The sequence below is a fragment of the Ranitomeya variabilis genome, chromosome 2 (assembly GCF_051348905.1).
Source record: "Ranitomeya variabilis isolate aRanVar5 chromosome 2, aRanVar5.hap1, whole genome shotgun sequence".
NCBI classification, from domain to species: domain Eukaryota; kingdom Metazoa; phylum Chordata; class Amphibia; order Anura; family Dendrobatidae; genus Ranitomeya; species Ranitomeya variabilis.
The window spans coordinates 344,685,221-344,706,366 of record NC_135233.1 but is presented as its reverse complement, the minus strand read 5'-3'; the positions used below and the strand labels follow the sequence as shown (position 1 = coordinate 344,706,366).

Sequence of the window (21,146 nt, the reverse complement as noted above, 5' to 3'; positions counted from 1 at the left end):
TTCCGTGTCTCTCTTACTCTACCTGGCGGAACAGCGCTGCAAGGTCTCAAAGAACAAAGTCCAGTGGTGTCTGAAGCGAGTTACATTCCTTGGGCACTGCATTGCTCACCAGACGAAACACCTGACAGATGATCGGAAGGCCACTGTGGAGAAGATGGCTCCTCCAACAACTCCAAAGGGGCTACAAGCTTTCCTTGGTCTAGTTTCGTATTGCAGAGCCTGGATCCCTGATGCCTCAGTCCTAATGCAACCTCTGTATGACTGTGTCAACGCAACCCCGTTCCTGCTAACAGATGTGGCCTTCAGTTCGTTCAAAAAGCTAAAAGACTCTGTAGTCTCAGCCCCAGCACTAGGCCTACCTGACTACAAGAAGCTATTCCGTCTCTACCTGATGGAGAAAGAAGGCCATGCTACTGGAGTCCTGACACAGACTCACGGGGGAAGACAGAGACCTCTAGGCTACTTCTCAGCTCGCCTGGATCCAGTTGCAAGGGGAGCCCCCTCCTGCATGAGAGCAGTATTTGCAGCACACGCCCTCCTGGACAAGACTGCTGACATCATTCTTGGACATCCACTGGAAATCCTGGCTCCACATGACATTTCAGCAATTCTCAACCAAACCCAGCCAAAACATCTATCCACCGCAAGACATCTTCGCCTGCAGTGCTCCCTACTACTGCCTGATAATGTCACTATTTCCAGATGTACAGTCCTCAATCCGGCCACTCTACTCCCACTCCCAAGGGGGGATACGAATACGGACCCTTCAGATAAAAATCTGCACGATACCTTCCACAAGGATCTGGATTTGCTCCGGACAGATGACCATGACTGCTTCAGCATCATGCAACAGGAAACAGCAGGACTACCCAATGTGGCAGAAGAGCCGCTGACCAACCCAGAGTTGATCCTCTATGTAGATGACTCCAGTTTTGCAGATGATGAAGGAAGATTCCACACGGGATGTGCAGTGACCAGCAATCAAGAAATCCTGTGGTCCAGAAGTCTGCCGCCTAGCCTGTCAGCCCAGGAAGCAGAACTAATAGCACTGACGAAGGCCTGCCGGATGGCAGAGGGCAAGACTGCGAACATATACACCGATTCAAGGTACTCGCATGGCATAGCACACGACTTTGGACCCATCTGGGCTGCAAGAGACTTCATCACAGCAAGCGGAACAACCGTGAAGCATCATGGAGCCATTAAGGACCTGCTGAGCGCACTTCAACTTCCAAAAATGGTGGCCGTACTGAAAGTCAAAGCGCATGGAAAACTGAACACAGTAGAGGCACGGGGCAACAACATGGCCGATATGGCAGCCAAAGAAGCCGCCAAAGGAAGACAATGTGGAGAAGTGGGAGAGGTCGTAGAGCCGGACGGCTACTACGTGGCAACTGAGGACAAGACACCAGATGAGATGACGTCTTGGAATCTATTCAAGAAGTTGCAAGAGCAAGCTCCAAAGGAAGAGAAAGAGAGTTGGATGCGGAAGGGTGCAACACATCAAGAAGGAAGGGTATACTCAATGGACTATAAACCCTGTTTACCCCGAAGCATGTACCCTATGGTGGTCCAGTGGGCACATGGGCCCACCCTCAGATCAAAGACACAGATGAATGATCTGATTGGTGCTTACTGGTTCGCTCCAGGGATCTCCACCCTAACAGCCAAGTTCGCAAGCAGCTGTCTGACCTGCGGCAAATGCAACCCTGGAAGAATGGAGAAAGTTCCCACCCATCATCTTGCCAGACCACTATACCCCTTCCAGAGGATCCAGATAGACCACATCCAGATGCCGCCAAGCGGAGGATTCGAATATGCCCTTGTGGTCGTGGACGTGTTTTCAGGATGGCCAGAAGCTTTCCCAGTGAGGAATCAGTCAGCAAAGACTACTGCAAAGAAGCTGCTTTCAGAGATCGTGTGCAGATACGGGGTCCCAGAAGTGATAGAGAGTGATCAGGGTCCCGCATTTACAGCAAACCTCACAAGGGAGATCTGGTCAGCAGTAGGGTCAGACTTAGGCCTACACACTCCCTATCACCCTCAGAGTAGCGGGAAAGTAGAAAGACTAAATGGGACACTTAAGAACAGGATGTTGAAAGTTGCCCAAGAGGCACGCAAACCATGGCACGAAACCCTTCCCATTGCACTGTTTAGTGTAAGGCACACTCCCCGGGGCCCAGAAAAGCTGTCACCACATGAGATTCTGTTTGGGTCCAGCCCTAGGTTAGGGGTATTCTTCCCTCAGCAGTTGGCAATGCAATATGATACTTTGTCTGCTTATGTAATTCAACTGTCCAAAAAACTAGCTGATGTCCATTCTCGAGTTTTCTCTTCATTATCAGATCCAGAAGCAGTACCCGGTACGCACTCCCTGAAACCAGGAGACTGGGTGTTGGTAAAGAAGTTCGTGAGGAGAACACTCGACCCCAGATTTGACGGTCCCTTCCAAGTGCTGCTGACAACACCAACCTCTGTGAAACTAGAGGGAAAACCCACTTGGGTCCACGCATCGCACTGCAAGAAGGCTCCCGTACCAGAAGATACGCCAAAGCCAGAATGATCCTGTATATCCTCTGTGTGATACACATCCTGGGGGCAGAAGCTCCACATGCCCCACCTCTGGGAGGGGAGATCACCAAGGATGGGGACTACACCATTTTCTGGTTCGATACATCAGCACACATAATTACATACCTGTTTGATTACTGCGATGTGGTACACTGCCCACCCACACTGCTGGACAGCTTGGGGCATGGGACTCAGTATATTTGTGTCGCAGATAAATATTGGGGAGACAAATGTGAATACTGGGGAGCAGCAGCATGGAACACTGGTGACAGTTGGGGCTACAAACCCCCATCAGCCCTAAACAGAAAAGATAAAGATGGCAAGTCCTTAATTGACCGTATGCGCCTAACAAAGCAGGCCTTCAGGAAAGGGTGCAGTACCAGGGGGGAATGCAACCGACTCATACTTAGCATCGAAAACCCCTCCCCAGGTGATGCCGGTACTTATATAATGAGCAGTACACCTCCAAGTGGTGAACGCAAACCCCTTGTGCAGTACTCAGGAAAATTCAAGCTGGCAAATGTAGCTGACAAGCCCAATGTGACTCAGGAGACTCCTAGTAACATAATGGTACTGACAGACCCGACCTATGAGGAGACTTTAGCAGTAGAGACTGGGTTCTCTGAAACCAATTACTGGCTAGAGTGGGTAAGATACACAGCCCAACAGCATAATGGGAGTGGCTGCTATGCATGTGCCAGAGCCAGACCCCATCTGGGCACAGTGCCACTTGACATCCCAGAATCCCAGCAGGCCTGTTTCCTCAGCATATACACTAACTCATCCCATTCTGCATCCTGTGAACACTGGAAGTCTAAGTACCCACTCATGACTAAAGACACCCCTCCAGGGACTGGGATAACAATATACCCTGGTAATTACACCTGTTACACACGCACAGGGGCTGGCAGGGATGTAAAAAACTTCACTAAGGGGTTCTGCTCAGAGTACAGTACCACCACTGACAACCTAATTAATCATGTGGTTTCCCTAGGTGACATATACTGGATCTGTGGTGATATGAAGATACGTAGTAGACTGGAAGGTGTTTGGGTAGGCCAATGTGCACTGGCGAAAATTCTGATGCCCTTCCACCTGTTTCCCTACACCCATGAGTCCTCACCCAGTACTGCAGTTAGCAGACCAAAGCGGGCAAGTGCCCCAAAAGGCAGTTTTGATCCACATGTTTATATAGACAACATAGGTGTGCCTAGGGGGGTACCTGATGAATTTAAAGCCAGGGATCAGGTCAAGGCAGGATTTGAGTCATTTGTTATGACCCCAGTGGACAGGGTCTCAGAGGAACGTGTAAGTCTGCGAGATTCAAAAATCCAGCTCATAGGGCTGTGGTAACTGGGTTGACCAAATAGCTACTCCTAACGCCAACACTAGAAGTAGCCGGGGATCATGCCTACGGTGATCGCTAGATGACTCGCGCCAGCCGGAGAATCTAACTACCCCTAGGAGAAGAAAACAAAGACCTCTCTTGCCTCCAGAGAAAGGGACCCCAAAGCAAGATACAAGCCCCCCACAAATAATAACGGTGAGGTAAGAGGAAATGACAAACACAGAAATGAACCAGGTTCAGCAAAGAGAGGCCAGCTTACTAATAGCAGAATATAGCAAGATAACTTATCTGGTCAACAAAAACCCTATAAAAATCCACGCTGGAGATTCAAGAACCCCCGAACCGTCTAACGGTCCGGGGGGAGAACACCAGCCCCCTAGAGCTTCCAGCAAAGGTCAGGATACAGATTGGAACAAGCTGGACAAAAATACCAAACAAAACAAAAGCAAAAAGCAAGGAAGCAGACTTAGCTTGAAATACAGGAACCCGGATCATAGGACAAGAGCACAACAGATTAGCTCTGATTTCAACGATGCCAGGCATAGAACTGAAGGTCCAGGGAGCTTATATAGCAACGCCCCTGAACTAACGGCCCAGGTGAGGATATAGGAAAAGACAGAAGCTCCAGAGTCAAATCACTAATGACCACTAGAGGGAGCAAAAAGCAAAATCACAACAGTCATTGTTGCCAATAATAACTGTGAACAAAAATGTTGATTGGATAAATTATGTGTATTACAACCAGCAGAGATTTGTTAACTACACCCGAGATGCTCTAAAAGGTCTGGCAGACCAGTTGGGCCCCACTTCCATCATGGCATTCCAAAATAGGATGGCCTTAGACATGATTCTAGCTGAAAAAGGAGGTGTTTTTAAAATGATCAAAGACACCTGTTGCACCTACATCCCAGACAATACTGGTCCCAATGGTAAAGTCACGGTGGCGATACAGAAACTCACCGAGCTATCAGAGGAATTGAAACAAAACTCAGGAGTGAAAGATCCTTGGGACCAGTACTTTGGATGGATGAATGGGTGGCAAAGGTTGTTAGCACAGATTGGGGCAGCCATACTTGTTATTTTTGTTCTTTTGATAATTTCTGGTTGCTGCGTAATCCCTTGTATCCGCAGGATGATGGAAAAGACGGTCAAGGAAACCACAAACCTGATGACACATCTCCTCCTGGACGAACCTATCCAAATCCAGATTCACCCATCTGACGGCTCCTCCAACCCCGATGAGGATGAATATGTGGAACTGATTGGAGAACTTCGCCAATATGAGACTATGCATGCTTCTACCCCCCTTTAGGGACAGATCTCCTGACCGCCCATTTGCGAAAAGTCTGTACGGTGTAGGGCATGTGCGTTAGGTATATGTCAGTTCGCCGACAGCACAAATGAGTTGCAGCGCTTTGGGACAGGAGGCTAGGATTAGGGCAAGTGATATCTAAGGGGGGCTTGTGATAGAAATATATATATATATCATGTAGATCTCACTTGCATGTATATCCCTTCAAATCATGTCCTTGCATAAAAGCAAATATATTCAGCTATTTTATGATCAATTGCTCAATTTAATCACATGAGTTAGGCAAGACGGACTTTGGGACTTTCTGCTATGTCTAGATCGCAAGAAAACGGGAAGTTAAAGCAGATGGTTCGAAACTAATGTCCCAGAATGTTGCTGACTAGCAGGATAAAGGTGGCAGATGTTTCCGAAAGTACAAAATCAGCTTGTTGCTAGGTAGACCATAGTTCAAAGATGCCATGTACTCAGTTAAATGCACTATGTACTCAGTCAGCCAATGAAATAATAGCTAAATTGAATGTTAATTTACTAACCACTCCCATTTTATACGCTTTTATAAGATCATGTATCAATCAATAAACCAGACTTCTGGATGGAATGTTATACTGTCACTTTGTGTCAGAGTTCATTCTTTCTTGAGCGCTCAATATACCAGATCTGATAATAATTGGGAACGGACACAGCATACACACAGGGGGTTAAATTCACCCCGAGCCAAATTTCTATAACAGTAGGAATAACTGGCCCTCCAACGGAAGGTGTGGGTTCAAATCTTACTTCTGTTCGCTCAATTTTTTTTTTACTTTAGGGTGTTTGGTTACTTAACAGCTGTATAACAGATCTTATTTGCCTATATTTTCGCAACGAATACTAAGCATATTAATATTTTTTCGAAAGGTGTGCAGAAAGAGATTGCCACGACCACGAAGGGACTCGAACCCTCAATCTTCTGATCCGAAGTCAGACACCTTATCCATTAGGCCACGCGGTCTACACATTAACTGTTTTTGTTCTCTATCGTGCTTCCGTGGTCAAGATAAATATGTTGACATTCTAGAATCTTTTTCTGTCCGTCAAGAGTTACACTCTCTGCACAATCTCCTTTCGTTCGTTGCAGACTGTGATCTGTCTAATTTTTATATTGCTTGTTGTGGGCACCAAGAACAGTGCTCTCTGATTCCTCCCGTATGACTCTTCCCCCATGGTAGGAATAACTGGCCCTCCAACAGAAGGTGTGGGTTCAAATCTTACTTCTGTTCGCTCAATTTTTTTTTTAGTTTAGGGTGTTTGGTTACTTAACAGCTGTATAACAGATCATATTTGCCTATATTTTCACAATGAATACTAAGCGTATTAATATTTTTTCGAAAAGTGTGCAAAAAGAGATTGCCACAACCACAAAGGGACTCAAACCCTCAATCTTCTGATCTGAAGTCAGACGCCTTATACATTAGGCCACGCGGTCTAAACATTAACATTTTTTGTTCTCTATCGTGATTCCGTGGCCAAGATAAATATGTTCACATTCTAGAATCTTTTTCTGTCCGTCAAGAGTTACTCTCTCTGCACAATCTCCTTTCGTTCTTTGCAGACTGTGATCTGTCTAATTTTTATATTGCTTGTTGTGGGCACCAAGAACAGTGCTCTCTGATTCCTCCCGTATGACTCTTCACCCATCGTAGGATGAACTGGCCTCCAACGGGAGGTGTGCGTTCAAATCTTACTTCTGACCACTCTATTTTTTTGGGTTTGTTAAAGGTGTTTGGTTGCTTTACAGCTGTATAACAGATTTTATTTTTCTAAATTTTCGTAAGGAACTCTAAGCATATTTACATTTTTTAGAAAAGTGTGTGGAAAGAAGAGAATGTCACGACCACGAAGGGAATCGAACCTTCAATCTTCTGATCCGAAATCAGACTCGTTCTACAATCGTACGTGACCTGATAACTATGACACTAATCTCTCTCTCTCTCTCTCTCTCTCTCTCTCTCTCTCTCTCTCTCTCTCTCTCTCTCTCTCTCTCTCTCTCTCTCTCTCTCTCTCTCTCTCTCTCTCTCTCTCTCTCTCTCTCTCTCTCTCCATCTTCAAAATTCAATAGTAATGGCTTTAAATTTCCAAAGTACATTCAAGCTAAATTTCTCTTTAGTTAACCAATTGGGATTAGCCCTAGCGTGGACAGCGCAGTTAGTCAGGATGGCCGAGTGGTCTAAGGCGCCGGACTCAAGAGTGATCTCCTTCCCCAAAAGCTGGGTGTTCTGGTCTCCAAATGGAGGCGTGGGTTCAAATCCCACTTCTGACAGCTGCTTTTTGTGTCTTTTACTGACGAGTCTGTCTAAACATTTGTAAAACCTTCTCAGCATGTGTCCATTTTTTTTCAAAAAGTATGTGGAAAGAGTTTGCCACGACTACGAAGGGACTCGAACCCTCAATTTTCCGATCCGAAGTCAAACGCCTTACCCATTAGGCCACGCGGTCTACACATTAACAGTTTTTGTTCTCTATCGTGCTTCCGTGGTCAAGATAAATATGTTGACATTCTAGAATCTTTTTCTGTCCGTCAAGAGTTACACTCTCTGCACAATCTCCTTTCGTTCGTTGCAGACTGTGATCTGTCTAATTTTTATATTGCTTGTTGTGGGCACCAAGAACAGTGCTCTCTGATTCCTCCCGTATGACTCTTCACCCATCGTAGGATGAACTGGCTTCCAACGGGAGGTGTGCGTTCAAATCTTACTTCTGACCACTCTCTCTCTCTCTCTCTCTCTCTCTCTCTCTCTCTCTCTCTCTCTCTCTCTCTCTCTCTCTCTCTCTCCATCTTCAAAATTCAATAGTAATGGCTTTAAATTTCCAAAGTACATTCAAGCTAAATTTCTCTTTAGTTAACCAATTGGGATTAGCCCTAGCGTGGACAGTGCAGTTAGTCAGGATGGCAGAGTGGTCTAAGGCGGCAGACTCAAGAGTGATCTCCTTCCCCAAAAGCTGGGTGTTCTGGTCTCCAAATGGAGGCGTGGGTTCAAATCCCACTTCTGACAGCTGCTTTTTGTGTCTTTTACTGACCAGTCTGTCTAAACATTTGTAAATCCTTCTCAGCATGTGTCCATTTTTTTTCAAAAAGTATGTGGAAAGAGTTTGCCACGACCACGAAGGGACTCGAACCCTCAATCTTCTGATCCGAAGTCAGACGCCTTATCCATTAGGCCACGCGGTCTACACTTTAACTGTTTTTGTTCTCTATCGTGCTTCCGTGGTCAAGATAAATATGTTGACATTCTAGAATCTTTTTCTGTCCGTCAAGAGTTACACTCTCTGAACAATCTCCTTTCGTTCGTTGAAGACTGTGATCTGTCTAATTTTTATATTGCTTGTTGTGGGCACCAAGAACAGTGCTCTCTGATTCCTCCCATATGACTCTTCACCCATCGTAGGATGAACTGGCCTCCAACGGGAGGTGTGCGTTCAAATCTTACTTCTGACCACTCTATTTTTTTTGGTTTGTTAAAGGTGTTTGGTTGCTTTACAGCTGTATAACAGATTTTATTTTTCTAAATTTTCGTAACGAACTCTAAGCATATTTACATTTTTTAGAAAAGTGTGCGGAAAGAAGAGTATGTCACGACCACGAAGGGAATCGAACCTTCAATCTTCTGATACGAAGTCAGACGCCTTATCCATTAGGCCACGCGGTCTACACATTAACTGTTTTTGTTCTCTATCGTGCTTCCGTGGTCAATATAAATATGTTGACATTCTAGAATCTTTTTCTGTCCATCAAGAGTTACACTCTCTGCACAATCTGCTTTTGTTCCAGACTTTGATATGTCTTATTTTTATATTGATTGTTGGCGGGCCCCAAGAACAGTGTTCTCTGATTCCTCCCGTATGACTCTTCCCCCATGGTAGTGTGATAGAAATATATATATATCATGTAGATCTCACTTGCATGTATATCCCTTTAAATCATGTCCTTGCATAAAAGCAAATATATTCAGCCATTTTATGATCAATTGCTCAATTTAATCACATGAGTTAGGCAAGACGGACTTTGGGACTTTCTGCTATGTCTAGATCGCAAGAAAACGGGAAGTTAAAGCAGATGGTTCGAAACTAATGTCCCAGAATGTTGCTGACTAGCAGGATAAAGGTGGCAGATGTGTCTGAAAGTACAAAATCAGCTTGTTGCTAGGTAGACCATAGTTCAAAGATGCCATGTACTCAGTTAAATGCATTATGTACTCAGTCAGCCAATGAAATAATAGCTAAATTGAATGTTAATTTACTAACCACTCCCATTTTATACGCTTTTATAAGATCATGTATCAATCAATAAACCAGACTTCTGGATGGAATGTTATACTGTCACTTTGTGTCAGAGTTCATTCTTTCTTGAGCGCTCAATATACCAGATCTGATAATAATTGGGAACGGACACAGCATACACACAGGGGGTTAAATTCACCCCGAGCCAAATTTCTATAACAGGTGGCGCCCAACGTGGGGCAGGACGAAGATATCGCTCAGGGGACATCCCTGACTGGAAGGAAGAGGGTACCGGCCGCGGCCTCGGCGCAAGGGACGGAGACTGCAGCTCCATCAGAGTAAGGTAAGAAAATTCTGTCATCTTACCTGAATGTCCCCTGTGCTCAGTCCCGGTCTATACCTTTAGCCGGTCAGGTGTGCTCACCGCAGTCCCAGGTGACGTAAAAAGTCCATACCTCTAATCCAAAAAACCCTGGGATTTAAGTGTCTGCTGTGTGCCGTGTATCTGTATCTGTTTTGTGTTTGTGTAAGATCCAGGAGAGGGAAAGGAAAGTGACTGCTTACGCTTGTGGTTGCTGGGAAACAGATGGCAGGAGGTCAAATCGCTGAGTAAGCTATCACAGATTCCCGTGCAAGAGGAAAGGAACAGGTAGTTCCGGAGCAGGTGGCTCCAGGATCCAGGCTCGGATGGTGATAGCTTTCAGGGGCTACCACAGATTCCCGTAGCCGGCGGCCAGTCAGGACGACCGGATCGGAGGGTGGTAGATGCGTGCCAAGTGCGATTGATAGTTGTCTGTTCCCAGAACGGCTAGCACGTGTCACAGAATAATAAAGAGGGCTTATCGATATTTCTCCTGGACGTCATTGTGTGTTTGTAAATGTCACGTTAATGTTGCTTGAGTGCATACAACTATAAAGTTAAAAAAGAGAGTTTTTTTTTTTCTCTTCTCTGCTCACTTCCCCTTTTTCTAGACAGAGAAATATGCATGGTAAATCACACTGTCACAACTGTTTTTTTTTCTTTCTTTTTCTTTTTGAAGTCTAGCTAGGGTATAGCATTTATCCGAAGAGAAGGCGAAATTAAATAGTACCTATCATTTTTGATGTGACATACGTGTTTTTAGATATGAGATTTTAGTGACATTGCATATTATAATATTACAGTATTAGAAAGGGGAAGTGTCTCTGACTGCATTGAGCGCAGAGGAGAAAATATATATATATATAGCTGTCTTTTAGTCATTTGAAGATTTTTGGTCTAAGTTTTTATTAAAGTAAAGTTTTTGTTATTATTTAGTTTTTTCTTTTCCTCTTCTCCAAATTTTTTCCAAAAGTTTTTCTTTTTCTGTCTCTTCACCTTTTTCTTTGTTTAAAAAGGAATAGTTTTTATATACCTTCCTTTTTTTGTTGTATAAAGATTTTGAGTTTTTCTGATGGTTTTCCTTAATTCTGGTCTCAATTTTTTACATCAACTTTTTGAGAGTGTGTTTTTTCTTTTATTTTTCGTGCTTTTATATACGTACCTCCTAGAGGTCTTTTTTATTGTGTTTTTCATTTTACTTTTTGCAATGGGGAATAAAATGGCCAAGCGCCAGGAGAGCCTTTTGCTCCCTGATGAGAAAACGGCCCCCCAGATCGTGGCAGAGCACGAAGGTGTAAAATATGTGAAGAATTACAAGCAGCTCATGAAAGTATGTGAAATACATCAGGGAGGCAGGCTTCAAGCTGCAGAGTGGCATGATGTTTTGAAAAGGAAGAAAGGGATGCTAGTTGACGCTGATTTGCTGTCTACTGCAGCAGCATGGTATAAAGTGGCTACAGATTTAAATCGTTTGGGAAGTACTGAACGTTATGTGAAAGAGTCAGGAAGTGATTTTTATGTGTATAAAGTGGGGAAAGGTGTCAAACCATGGGCACCTCCCCCATATGGGGATGAAAAATATTGGGTATGTACAGTCTGCTCCCAACAGAATCCATTGTATAGGGAGACTTGTTCAGTGTGTGGTGCGCCCCGCCCAACCATTTTGCAGGAAGATGACACTGTTACTCTGGCGATGCCGTCTCGGCCTGCATTAAAGAGGAAGGAATTCTCTCCTTGTCTTTCTCCGCCATCTTTCTCCTCCTCTTCTCTCTCTCTTCCTCCTCTCTCCCCTCCTCTCTCTTCTCCTCTTTCCTCTCCTCTCTCTTCTCCTCTTTCCTCTCCTCTCTCCCCTCCTCTTTCCTCTCCTCTCTCCCCTCCTCTCTCCCCTCCTCTTTCCCCTCCTCTCTCTCCTCCACATTACTCCACACTCCGTCCTTCTACTCCCTCATCTCCTCCTCCTTCTACACCACACCCACCCTCTTCTTCACACTCTTCATGCTCTCCCCCTTCTCTTCCACCACTCCCTTTGCTTCCCTCTCTCTCTCTCTCTCACTCCTCACCCCCTCCTTCTGCGCACCTTACATCTCTATTTCCATCTCTCCCTCTGCACCATGCATCTCCTCCTGTTTCACACTCTCCTTCTCCTGCCTTGCTGCCTGCTGGGCGGGTGCCAGATTCGAGCAATGTGGTCTCTCTGTATCCGGTGCTCACCGCACAAGGAACATTCTATGTGCCAAATACAGTTCAGCCTCTACCAGTCATGTTATCAGGGGAGGAAGGTGGAGATCCCCCAGCAGAAAGCACCCCTCAGCCAGCAGCAGGCAGCTCAGGTCCGGGGACAGGGGGGAGGTCACAGGCACCACCATCTGATGATGATCGGTATCCCCGGTCAGAGCAGCCAACATTCACACCACAATGGAACTATAATCCTCCGCAGTTTCAGCAGGGTGGAGAGACATCTTCTCGCAAAAAGGCAATTCCCAGAACCACCCATCAGCCACTGCATGACCCCAGTACACGATATCACAACAATTCATCTGATGAAGATGAAGAAGGGACTTCATACATGCTGCCCAGCACTAGGAAAAAAAACCCACAGGCACTCAGAAGACAGGGGCAAATAGAAGCACCACCTTTACACTATGTGCACTTCACCCCAAGTCAGGTGACCAGCATCCTCAACAATCTTCCAGACCCAGAGATGCACCCCATGCCATTCTACAGAAGAATGCAGCAGAACCAGCGCACATATGCAGCCACCTGGAATGATCTGTGGGCTGTGATGGAGATAAAGGCAGGTGATGCCTTCTGGCCAATCATGAAGGAACATTTCAAGCTTGCAGCAGACCTAGATGTACATGCCTGGGAGTCAGGGCCGAAGCTGATTGAACAACTCAGAGAGTGGGCCAAAGGCAGGCTGGCCGGACAGGCCCTCAGTTTACACGACATGAGTCAGGAAAAGACAGAGTCTGTGGAGAAGTTTCATGGCAGAGTAATGCAGGTCTTCCAGGACCTTGGCTTCACCATTCACGACCAGATACACAGGCAAATGTTGGCACAGGCCTTTGTGCATGGACTCAGAGAGCCAATCAGTAAGCCACTGATAGTGGCTAGGCCCGAGTACAGGTCAATAGCGATGGACACCCTGCTCACAGTAGCCAAAGGGATCGAGTCCCAACCAGGGGTGCGGAAGACAACACCCGTTACGGTGGCCGCAGACCCTGAAGAGACACCACAATACAGAAGAGGTGTCAGGTGTTACAACTGCGGCAAATTAGGCCATTACCGAAATCAGTGCAAAGCACCATCACAACCAACTACCCTGCCCAGAAGAGCAAGCCAAAGGATCCCCGAAGTAAACAGTGAAGTACCCCGTCCATAGGACAGGGGCAAGCCAGGTCCGCAAGATACCACGCTCCTGACATGCAAAACTCCTTCAGCAGGACCAACCCCTCAAATTACCCTGGAAGTGGATGGCGTTGTCAGATCTTTTCTTGTGGACACTGGTGCAGCCATAAGTGTGATGAGACATGTGGAACTCCCTGACCCTACCTGCCTATCAGAATCCTCTGTGTCTTGCGTGGGCATTGATGGCCAAGTCAGACATTCTCAGCTTACAAAGCCTCTGAGCGTGTGCACTCAGCCTGGACACTCTATCCTGTCCCAGTTTGTGGCGTCAAGAACCTGCCCACTCAGCCTGCTGGGGGCGGACCTACTACAAAAACTGAAAGCAACCATAGTGTTCCAGGAAGATGGGACCGTGACCCTTTCTTCACCTCTGACCCAGGAAGAGTCAGTGATGCTGGCGGCCCTACAGGAACCTCAGGCAACCGATGAAGGCCTACCCAAGGAGGTACTGGACGTAGTACCAGAGAGTCTATGGTCCAAGGGACCCCAAGATGTGGGAAAACTTCAAGTTGCCCCGGTGCGGGTATCACTCAAGCCAGGCACTCCATATCCTCGTAAGGCCCAGTATCCCTTGTCCATCGCCCAGAGTCAAGCTGTCTCAGACCAATTGAAGGTGTTTCTGGAAATAGGGGTCGTTGTCCCTTGTACCTCTCCTTGCAACACCCCGCTTTTCCCCGTCAAGAAAAAGACTGTAAAAGGAGAGCCAGCCAAGTTCAGAATGGTACATGACCTAAGAGCTGTGAATGACGCTACAGTATTTGAAACTCCAATTGTGCCGAATCCGCACACTCTGCTCTCAAATGTGCCTTCCACAGCAACAGTGTTCACGGTGATCGACCTGGCTAATGCTTTCTTCAGTGTTCCCCTCCATCCAGACGATCAGTTCCTGTTTGCCTTCACGCATCAGGGGGCACAGTACACATGGGCGGTGATGCCCCAGGGGGCCCAGAAGAGCCCCTCACAATTCACCAAAGCAATGTCCACAGTTCTCGCCAACTGGATAACAGAACATGCAGAAGTGACCCTGCTACAATACGTGGACGATCTACTCCTCTGTGCAGTTGACTTTGACACGTGTAAAACACATTCCGTGTCTCTCTTACTCTACCTGGCGGAACAGTGCTGCAAGGTCTCAAAGAACAAAGTCCAGTGGTGTCTGAAGCGAGTTACATTCCTTGGGCACTGCATTGCTCACCAGACGAAACACCTGACAGATGATCGGAAGGCCACTGTGGAGAAGATGGCTCCTCCAACAACTCCAAAGGGGCTACAAGCTTTCCTTGGTCTAGTTTCGTATTGCAGAGCCTGGATCCCTGATGCCTCAGTCCTAATGCAACCTCTGTATGACTGCGTCAACGCAACCCCGTTCCTGCTAACAGATGTGGCCTTCAGTTCGTTCAAAAAGCTAAAAGACTCTGTAGTCTCAGCCCCAGCACTAGGCCTACCTGACTACAAGAAGCTATTCCGTCTCTACCTGATGGAGAAAGAAGGCCATGCTACTGGAGTCCTGACACAGACTCACGGGGGAAGACAGAGACCTCTAGGCTACTTCTCAGCTCACCTGGATCCAGTTGCAAGGGAAGCCCCCTCCTGCATGAGAGCAGTATTTGCAGCACACGCCCTCCTGGACAAGACTGCTGACATCATTCTTGGACATCCACTGGAAATCCTGGCTCCACATGACATTTCAGCAATTCTCAACCAAACCCAGCCAAAACATCTATCCACCGCAAGACATCTTCGCCTGCAGTGCTCCCTACTACTGCCTGATAATGTCACTATTTCCAGATGTACAGTCCTCAATCCGGCCACTCTACTCCCACTCCCAAGGGGGGATACGAATACGGACCCTTCAGATAAAAATCTGCACGATACCTTCCACAAGGATCTGGATTTGCTCCGGACAGATGACCATGACTGCTTCAGCATCATGCAACAGGAAACTGCAGGACTACCCAATGTGGCAGAAGAGCCGCTGACCAACCCAGAGTTGATCCTCTACGTAGATGGCTCCAGATTTGCAGATGATGAAGGAAGATTCCACACGGGATGTGCAGTGACCAGCAATCAAGAAATCCTGTGGTCCAGAAGTCTGCCGCCTAGCCTGTCAGCCCAGGAAGCAGAACTAATAGCACTGACGAAGGCCTGCCGGATGGCAGAGGGCAAGACTGCGAACATATACACCGATTCAAGGTACTCGCATGGCATAGCACACGACTTTGGACCCATCTGGGCTGCAAGAGACTTCATCACAGCAAGCGGAACAACCGTGAAGCATCATGGAGCCATTAAGGACCTGCTGAGCACACTTCAACTTCCAAAAATGGTGGCCGTACTGAAAGTCAAAGCGCATGGAAAACTGAACACAGTAGAGGCACGGGGCAACAACATGGCCGATATGGCAGCCAAAGAAGCCGCCAAAGGAAGACAATGTGGAGAAGTGGGAGAGGTCGTAGAGCCGGACGGCTACTACGTGGCAACTGAGGACAAGACACCAGATGAGATGACGTCTTGGAATCTATTCAAGAAGTTGCAAGAGCAAGCTCCAAAGGAAGAGAAAGAGAGTTGGATGCGGAAGGGTGCAACACATCAAGAAGGAAGGGTATACTCAATGGACTATAAACCCTGTTTACCCCGAAGCATGTACCCTATGGTGGTCCAGTGGGCACATGGGCCCACCCTCAGATCAAAGACACAGATGAATGATCTGATTGGTGCTTACTGGTTCGCTCCAGGGATCTCCACCCTAACAGCCAAGTTCGCAAGCAGCTGTCTGACCTGCGGCAAATGCAACCCTGGAAGAATGGAGAAAGTTCCCACCCATCATCTTGCCAGACCACTATACCCCTTCCAGAGGATCCAGATAGACCACATCCAGATGCCGCCAAGCGGAGGATTCGAATATGCCCTTGTGGTCGTGGACGTGTTTTCAGGATGGCCAGAAGCTTTCCCAGTGAGGAATCAGTCAGCAAAGACTACTGCAAAGAAGCTGCTTTCAGAGATCGTGTGCAGATACGGGGTCCCAGAAGTGATAGAGAGTGATCAGGGTCCCGCATTTACAGCAAACCTCACAAGGGAGATCTGGTCAGCAGTAGGGTCAGACTTAGGCCTACACACTCCCTATCACCCTCAGAGTAGCGGGAAAGTAGAAAGACTAAATGGGACACTTAAGAACAGGATGTTGAAAGTTGCCCAAGAGGCACGCAAACCATGGCACGAAACCCTTCCCATTGCACTGTTTAGTGTAAGGCACACTCCCCGGGGCCCAGAAAAGCTGTCACCACATGAGATTCTGTTTGGGTCCAGCCCTAGGTTAGGGGTATTCTTCCCTCAGCAGTTGGCAATGCAATATGATACTTTGTCTGCTTATGTAATTCAACTGTCCAAAAAACTAGCTGATGTCCATTCTCGAGTTTTCTCTTCATTACCAGATCCAGAAGCAGTACCCGGTACGCACTCCCTGAAACCAGGAGACTGGGTGTTGGTAAAGAAGTTCGTGAGGAGAACACTCGACCCCAGATTTGACGGTCCCTTCCAAGTGCTGCTGACAACACCAACCTCTGTGAAACTAGAGGGAAAACCCACTTGGGTCCACGCATCGCACTGCAAGAAGGCTCCCGTACCAGAAGATACGCCAAAGCCAGAATGATCCTGTATATCCTCTGTGTGATACACATCCTGGGGGCAGAAGCTCCACATGCCCCACCTCTGGGAGGGGAGATCACCAAGGATGGGGACTACACCATTTTCTGGTTCGATACATCAGCACACATAATTACATACCTGTTTGATTACTGCGATGTGGTACACTGCCCACCCACACTGCTGGACAGCTTGGGGCATGGGACTCAGTATATTTGTGTCGCAGATAAATATTGGGGAGACAAATGTGAATACTGGGGAGCAGCAGCATGGAACACTGGTGACAGTTGGGGGTACAAACCCCCATCAGCCCTAAACAGAAAAGATAAAGATGGCAAGTCCTTAATTGACCGTATGCGCCTAACAAAGCAGGACTTCAGGAAAGGGTGCAGTACCAGGGGGGAATGCAACCGACTCATACTTAGCATCGAAAACCCCTCCCCAGGTGATGCCGGTACTTATATAATGAGCAGTACACCTCCAAGTGGTGAACGCAAACCCCTTGTGCAGTACTCAGGAAAATTCAAGCTGGCAAATGTAGCTGACAAGCCCAATGTGACTCAGGAGACTCCTAGTAACGTAATGGTACTGACAGACCCGACCTATGAGGAGACTTTAGCAGTAGAGACTGGGTTCTCTGAAACCAATTACTGGCTAGAGTGGGTAAGATACACAGCCCAACAGCATAATGGGAGTGGCTGCTATGCATGTGCCGGAGCCAGACCCCATCTGGGCACAGTGCCACTTGACATCCCAGAATCCCAGCAGGCCTGTTTCCTCAGCATATACACTAACTCATCCCATTCTGCATCCTGTGAACACTGGAAGTCTAAGTACCCACTCATGACTAAAGACACCCCTCCAGGGACTGGGATAACAATATACCCTGGTAATTACACCTGTTACACACGCACAGGGGCTGGCAGGGATGTAAAAAACTTCACTAAGGGGTTCTGCTCAGAGTACAGTACCACCACTGACAACCTAATTAATCATGTGGTTTCCCTAGGTGACATATACTGGATCTGTGGTGATATGAAGATACGTAGTAGACTGGAAGGTGTTTGGGTAGGCCAATGTGCACTGGCGAAAATTCTGATGCCCTTCCACCTGTTTCCCTACACCCATGAGTCCTCACCCAGTACTGCAGTTAGCAGACCAAAGCGGGCAAGTGCCCCAAAAGGCAGTTTTGATCCACATGTTTATATAGACAACATAGGTGTGCCTAGGGGGGTACCTGATGAATTTAAAGCCAGGGATCAGGTCAAGGCAGGATTTGAGTCATTGTTGCCAATAATAACTGTGAACAAAAATGTTGATTGGATAAATTATGTGTATTACAACCAGCAGAGATTTGTTAACTACACCCGAGATGCTCTAAAAGGTCTGGCAGACCAGTTGGGCCCCACTTCCATCATGGCATTCCAAAATAGGATGGCCTTAGACATGATTCTAGCTGAAAAAGGAGGTGTTTGTAAAATGATCAAAGACACCTGTTGCACCTACATCCCAGACAATACTGGTCCCAATGGTAAAGTCACGGTGGCGATACAGAAACTCACCGAGCTATCAGAGGAATTGAAACAAAACTCAGGAGTGAAAGATCCTTGGGACCAGTACTTTGGATGGATGAATGGGTGGCAAAGGTTGTTAGCACAGATTGAGGCAGCCATACTTGTTATTTTTGTTCTTTTGATAATTTCTGGTTGCTGTGTAATCCCTTGTATCCGCAGGATGATGGAAAAGACGGTCAAGGAAACCACAAACCTGATGACACATCTCCTCCTGGACGAACCTATCCGAATCCAGATTCACCCATCTGACGGCTCCTCTAACCCCGATGAGGATGAATATGTGGAACTGATTGGAGAACTTCGCCAATATGAGACTATGCATGCTTCTACCCCCCTTTAGGGACAGATCTCCTGACCGCCCATTTGCGAAAAGTCTGTACGGTGTAGGGCATGTGCGTTAGGTATATGTCAGTTCGCCGACAGCACAAAAGAGTTGCAGCGCTTTGGGACAGGAGGCTAGGATTAGGGCAAGTGATATCTAAGGGGGGCTTGTGATAGAAATATATATATATCATGTAGATCTCACTTGCATGTATATCCCTTTAAATCATGTCCTTGCATAAAAGCAAATATATTCAGCTATTTTATGATCAATTGCTCAATTTAATCACATGAGTTAGGCAAGACGGACTTTGGGACTTTCTGCTATGTCTAGATCGCAAGAAAACGGGAAGTTAAAGCAGATGGTTCGAAACTAATGTCCCAGAATGTTGCTGACTAGCAGGATAAAGGTGGCAGATGTTTCCGAAAGTACAAATTCAGCTTGTTGCTAGGTAGACCATAGTTCAAAGATGCCATGTACTCAGTTAAATGCATTATGTACTCAGTCAGCCAATGAAATAATAGCTAAATTGAATGTTAATTTACTAACCACTCCCATTTTATACGCTTTTATAAGATCATGTATCAATCAATAAACCAGACTTCTGGATGGAATGTTATACTGTCACTTTGTGTCAGAGTTCATTCTTTCTTGAGCGCTCAATATACCAGATCTGATAATAATTGGGAACGGACACAGCATACACACAGGGGGTTAAATTCACCCCGAGCCAAATTTCTATAACAGTAGGAATAACTGGCCCTCCAACGGAAGGTGTGGGTTCAAATCTTACCTCTGTTCGCTCAATTTTTTTTTAACTTTAGGGTGTTTGGTTGCTTAACAGCTGTATAACAGATCTTATTTGCCTATATTTTCACAACGAATACTAAGCATATTCATATTTTTTCAAAAAGTGTGCAGAAAGAGATTGCCACGACCACGAAGGGACTCGAACCCTCAATCTTCTGATCCGAAGTCAGACGCCTTATACATTAGGCCACGCGGTCTACACATTAACATTTTTTGTTCTCTATCGTGATTCCGTGGCCAAGATAAATATGTTGACATTCTAGAATCTTTTTCTGTCCGTCAAGAGTTACACTCTCTGCACAATCTCCTTTCGTTCGTTGCAGACTGTGATCTGTCTAATTTTTATATTGCTTGTTGTGGGCACCAAGAACAGTGCTCTCTGATTCCTCCCGTATGACTCTTCACCCATCGTAGGATGAACTGGCCTCCAACGGGAGGTGTGCGTTCAAATCTTACTTCTGACCACTCTATTTTTTTTGGTTTGTTAAAGGTGTTTGGCTGCTTTACAGCTGTATAACAGATTTTATTTTTCTAATGAACTCTAAGCATATTTACATTTTTTAGAAAAGTGTGCGGAAAGAAGAGAATGTCACGACCACGAAGGGAATCGAACCTTCAATCTTCTGATCCGAAATCAGACTCGTTCTACAATCGTACGTGACCTGATAACTATGACACTAATCTCTCTCTCTCTCTCTCTCTCTCTCTCTCTCTCTCTCTCTCTCTCTCTCTCTCTCTCTCTCTCTCTCTCTCTCTCTCTCTCTCTCTCTCTCTCTCTCTCTCTCTCTCTCTCTCTCTCTCTTCAAAATTCAATAGTAATGGCTTTAAATTTCCTAAGTACATTCAATAAAAATTTCTCTTTAGTTAACCAATTGGGATTAGCCCTAGCATCCACAGCGCAGTTAGTCAGGATGGCCGAGTGGTCTAAGGCGCCAGACTCAAGAGTGATCTCTTTCCCCAAAAGCTGGGTGTTCTGGTCTCCAAATGGAGGCGTGGGTTCAAATCCCACTTCTGACAGCTGCTTTTTGTGTCTTTTACTGACCAGTCTGTCTAAACATTTGTAAATCCCTCTCAGCATGTGTCCATTTTTTTCAAAAACTATGTGGAAAGAGTTTGCCACGACCACGAAGGGACTCAAACCCTCAATCTTCTGATCCGAAGTCAGACGCCTTATCCATTAGGCCACGCGATCTACACTTTAACTGTTTTTGTTCTCTATCGTGCTTCCGTGGTCAAGATAAATATGTTGACATTCTAGAATCTTTTTCTGTCCGTCAAGAGTTACACTCTCTGCACAATCTCCTTTTGTTCCAGACTTTGATATGTCTTATTTTTATATTGATTGTTGGTGGGCCCCAAGAACAGTGTTCTCTGATTCCTCCCGTATGACTCTTCCCCCATGGTAGGAATAACTGGCTCTCCAACTGAAGGTGTGGGTTCAAATCTTACTTCTGTTCGCTCAATTTTTGTTTTAGTTAAGGGTGTTTGGTTACTTAACAGCTGTATAACAGATCTTATTTGCCTATATTTTCGCAACGAAT

The 21,146-nt window shown here is 46.3% G+C and overlaps 8 non-coding genes across 8 annotated transcripts; 3 read left to right on the top strand and 5 right to left on the bottom strand.

Moving 5' to 3' along the window:
* Nucleotides 1-6,149: 6,149 nt before the first annotated feature.
* On the bottom strand, nt 6,150-6,222 carry TRNAR-UCG (transfer RNA arginine (anticodon UCG)). The gene has a single exon. It is a non-coding gene; the product is annotated as a tRNA-Arg (tRNA).
* Nucleotides 6,223-7,418: 1,196 nt separating this feature from the next.
* Nucleotides 7,419-7,530, top strand: TRNAL-CAA (transfer RNA leucine (anticodon CAA)). Its single transcript has 2 exons — nt 7,419-7,456; nt 7,485-7,530. It is a non-coding gene; the product is annotated as a tRNA-Leu (tRNA).
* Nucleotides 7,531-8,151: 621 nt separating this feature from the next.
* Nucleotides 8,152-8,263, top strand: TRNAL-CAA (transfer RNA leucine (anticodon CAA)). The gene is made up of 2 exons: nt 8,152-8,189; nt 8,218-8,263. It is a non-coding gene; the product is annotated as a tRNA-Leu (tRNA).
* Nucleotides 8,264-8,366: 103 nt separating this feature from the next.
* TRNAR-UCG (transfer RNA arginine (anticodon UCG)) lies at nt 8,367-8,439 on the bottom strand. Its single transcript has one exon. It is a non-coding gene; the product is annotated as a tRNA-Arg (tRNA).
* Nucleotides 8,440-8,844: 405 nt separating this feature from the next.
* TRNAR-UCG (transfer RNA arginine (anticodon UCG)) lies at nt 8,845-8,917 on the bottom strand. The gene has a single exon. It is a non-coding gene; the product is annotated as a tRNA-Arg (tRNA).
* Nucleotides 8,918-19,729: 10,812 nt separating this feature from the next.
* TRNAR-UCG (transfer RNA arginine (anticodon UCG)) lies at nt 19,730-19,802 on the bottom strand. Its single transcript has one exon. It is a non-coding gene; the product is annotated as a tRNA-Arg (tRNA).
* A 708-nt stretch (nt 19,803-20,510) lies between these two features.
* Nucleotides 20,511-20,622, top strand: TRNAL-CAA (transfer RNA leucine (anticodon CAA)). Its single transcript has 2 exons — nt 20,511-20,548; nt 20,577-20,622. It is a non-coding gene; the product is annotated as a tRNA-Leu (tRNA).
* Nucleotides 20,623-20,724: 102 nt separating this feature from the next.
* On the bottom strand, nt 20,725-20,797 carry TRNAR-UCG (transfer RNA arginine (anticodon UCG)). The gene has a single exon. It is a non-coding gene; the product is annotated as a tRNA-Arg (tRNA).
* Between the last annotated feature and the right edge of the window lie 349 nt (nt 20,798-21,146).